We start from the raw sequence: 3,856 nt of genomic DNA on the forward strand, positions 1-3,856 counted from the left end.
ATGGGGGTGGGGGGCGCCTCAGGAAGGTATTGGGCCTGAGCTGCTCTCTGCGTCTTAAGGATGGGAACACTCCAAGGCTGGCCGCTGTGCTCAGGGTCACAGAGCGGAGTGTGGCCCGAGCAGAGGCTGGAACCCACGGGTGTTCGATGCCAAAGCCTTAGCTTTTCCACCGATTTGCTCGAAAGTCACCTCTTCCCGGAAAGGTGACCCGAGGACCGCCTCCCGCCCTGAAATGGTTCTTCCTCCGGGGAAGGATGCGCATCTCATCACCAGACCTCCGCTGGGCCGGACCCTGCCTTCCACCCACAGCTGGGAGCCTCCGAAGAGGGCAGAGCCGCCTCCGTTCATTTCCAGTGGTTCTCAACCTCCTGGCCCTTTAATACAGTTCCTCATGTTGTGACTCAACCATAAAATTATCTTCGTTGCTACTTCATAACTGGCATGTTGCTACTGTTATGAATCGTCATGTAAATATCTGATATGCAGGATGGTCTTAGGCGACCCCTGTGAAAGGGTCGTTCGACCGCCAAAGGGGTCGCGACCCACAGGTTGAGAACCCACAGGTTGAGAACCGCTGATAGACTTTCCTCGGGGCTGAGCGCTGGCCGCACTACCATTTGCCCAGCAGGACCAGGAGCCACCACCGGAAGCTCGGTTCACGTCGGTCCTTGAACTTGCCCTACGACCACGCAGGCCGCGGGGGGCGCTGCTCCCAAGAGGGAACGGTAGGAGGGGAGCGATGACTCCGCGGAACGAGCGCGCAGCCGCATCAGAGCTATTCACACAGGAACCCCGGGTTGTGCGAGGCTTGGGGAGAAGCCGGACAACCTGCCCCGCCTACGTCGGGCAAAAACAGGTGCGCAGGGCCCGCCCCTTCCGACCCCGCCCGGCCCCGCCCGCCACCTGCGCGCGCAGCCCCACCCAGCGAGCGGCACGGCGCCGGCAGCCCGGGCCCCGCAAGAATTTATAGGGGGCTATTTTGGTCGCGCGCCCTGACTGGCCGACCGCAAGTGACGACACGCTCGCGCGCCGCGGGGCGGGGCGACATCCGGGGGAGGAGCACTTCCGGCGGCCGCGCGGGTGAGTGGGACTGCGCCTCTTGGAGGCCGTGGACCCGAGGCCCCCACCGGTTGTAGGGGTGCTGTGCGCCCTCCATGCCCATCCTTCAATCTGTCGGTTGGGTTATGTTTTACTGAAAGAGCCCGTGTGCGTCGGAAAGGGTTGCTAAGAACCCAACACTCGTGATTCTGGGAGGCGGTTGCTGGGTGGTGTGACACCTCACAAGCCTCGGGGCGGAAACGCGGCCTCACCGATGCCAGCCCGGAGCTGCGTTTCCTGTCTGGGAGCTGTCAGCTCCGTCTGCGGACCTGTCTTCCTACCACCCTTACCTCGCCCGTAGCCCAGCGAGGACTCTGTAGCCTCCTTATTTCTCGTGCAGACAGTTGCCAGGCCTCCCTCTCTTCCTGCAGCGCTGCTGTCCACCCTTCTCGAAGCCTGAGGAACAAAACACTCTTTAGACATCACAAAAGGATCCCATTTGCACCGCAGTCCCCTGCGGAGCGCGGTGCCAGGCCTGGCCTTCCCTGGATTCCGGCTGCCCATCATGGGCGGGCGGCATTACTTCCGGGTCTCAGGGTTCTAAAATTTCTTTTGATGGCAAACTGGTTTTGAGCTTCTTTGGGGAAAGTTACTAAATAAATACCAAGTGTGATTTCGAAATATCAAAAATCGTGGTCAGACTTAAACAGGTAAGCAAAAAGGAGCCTTACAGCCATCACTCCCTATCAAATGGGAATTTAGCTCTAAAGGAATTCTGTTAATGAGTTCTGTTTCCTCCTTAGAATCACAAATCTTGCCTTTGGTTGCAGAGCCCTTCATGAAGGCCGCCTAGGTTTTCTGAGCTCACAGCCTTGAAGATCATTTGCAGTTGCATGTAGAAAGAACATAACTTGGTCACTATTCAACATGCACATCAATAAGAATTGCCACGTATTAAGTTTTTTTTTTTTATTTTATTGATTTTTTTACAGAGTGGGATAGAGTTAGAAACATTAATGAGAGAGAAACCGATCAGCTGCCTCCTGCACACTCCCTATTGGGGATGTGCCCACAACCAAGGTACATGCCCTTGACCGGAATCGAACCTGGGACCCTTGAGTCTGCAGGCTGACGCTCTATCCACTGAGCCAAACCAGCTAGGGCTTATTAAGTATTTTTAATGTGTCAAGCATTGTAAATGCTTAAGAGGTGTTTCATTTAATCCTTACAAAATCTTTGTGATTGAGATACTGTTATAACCAATTTTACAGAAAAGGAAATGAAGGCCCAGAGAGATGGAATAACTTTATGTTTGTATGAGGCAGTGCCAGGATTCATAATCCAAGGTTGTCTGACTCTGACACTTGTGCCCTTAACTACTAAGCTTTGTAGAGTTTCTTTTCTCCTGCCTTATGTAATTGGAAATTCAGCCTTAGGCTGGAACAAAAGGAGGTAAGATCAGTCAGTAAGTGTTACATATCTTCAGGAAGATGTTTGCCCAGCAGCTGGCTTTAAAAGGGTTGCTACTCGGGGAAAATAATGGTGCCAGGGTCCTAACAGTCTCCTCTTCCCCTGAGCAGCAGGCCATAGTAAGCCCGCAGGACAACGTCTTTGGAAAGATTTTTGGTTCTGCTGTGCTCGTTGATATGGAGACGACTGTGTACAAAGTGGCCTCACATAATCCCCTTGGTTGGTTAGGAACCAGGAAGCAAACTGGTCATAAGAATGACTTTCGAACATTTTTCTACCCTTTCCCGCCCAGAGCTACCAGAACTATTTGATGATGGTTCCAAATCCATGTACAGGACACTGCAGCGGGGATTGCCGCGGAACCAGGCAGGCCCGTGTGCAATCTGCATTGAACGCTGTGTGAGTTTCCAGACTTCTCCGAACCTCATTTCCTTTATATGTAGCCTACTTTGCTGTACGGATTAAATGAGATTTATGAAGTTCCTGGATTAGTTTGTGGTGTATATAAATATCCAAAAACGTTAGTTCTCTTTTTTGCCCCTTCTCCTGAACGTTTAGGAAAGCATGTAGCTGTGATGACTATACCTTTGTTGTTCCCTTTTAGAGCTACATACTGTACTGAGTTTCAGTAGGATAGTAATTTACATTAAGATCGTTTATCACCATTTATAACTTTAAATGTCCTTATTGACACTTCAACAACATCATTTCCAAATAACAGCTTCAGCTTTAGTTGTGTCTGTCATGCATTTAACAAATAGTTACTGAAAATATATTAGGTATAATACATAGGCTACTCTTTAATAGAACTTTCTGAAGACATTTCAGCAAAATAGCGTGGTTCACAAGCAGGCATTAGAGAAATAGACTGTACTTTTAAGGTATAATAATCTGTTCTTTCTCACTGGTCCCAAGCTCTAACTCTGGCCATAATTCTTTTTCTTTTTTTAAATATGTTTTATTGATTTTTTACAGAGAGGAAGGGAGAGGGAGAGGGATAGAGAGTTAGAAATATTGATGAGAGAGAAACATCGATTCAGCTGCCTCTTGCACGCCCCCCACTGGGGATGTGCCTGCAACCCAGGTACATGCCTTTGACTGGAATCAAACCTGGGACCCTTTAGTCCGCAGGCCGATGCTCTATCCGCTGAGCCAAACTGGTTAGGGCTGGCCATAATTCTTTTTAAAAAATATATTTTTATTGATTTCAGAGAGAGGAAGGGAGAGGGAGAGAGAGATAGAAACATCAATGATGAGAATCATTGATCGGCTGCCTCCTGTACACCCCTCACTGGGGATCGAGCCCGAAATCCGGGCACATGCCCTGACAGAGAATTGAATCGTGACC

At 50.3% G+C, this 3,856-nt stretch overlaps 1 long non-coding RNA gene across 1 annotated transcript; it reads left to right on the top strand.

Moving 5' to 3' along the window:
• The first annotated feature begins 906 nt into the window (after positions 1 to 906).
• On the top strand, positions 907 to 2,987 carry LOC118660402. Its single transcript, XR_004968892.1, has 2 exons — positions 907 to 1,748; positions 2,801 to 2,987. It is a non-coding gene; the product is annotated as an uncharacterized LOC118660402 (long non-coding RNA).
• The last annotated feature ends 869 nt before the right edge of the window (positions 2,988 to 3,856 follow it).

Source organism: Myotis myotis, unplaced genomic scaffold, assembly GCF_014108235.1.
Source record: "Myotis myotis isolate mMyoMyo1 unplaced genomic scaffold, mMyoMyo1.p scaffold_m19_p_7, whole genome shotgun sequence".
Classification (NCBI taxonomy): domain Eukaryota; kingdom Metazoa; phylum Chordata; class Mammalia; order Chiroptera; family Vespertilionidae; genus Myotis; species Myotis myotis.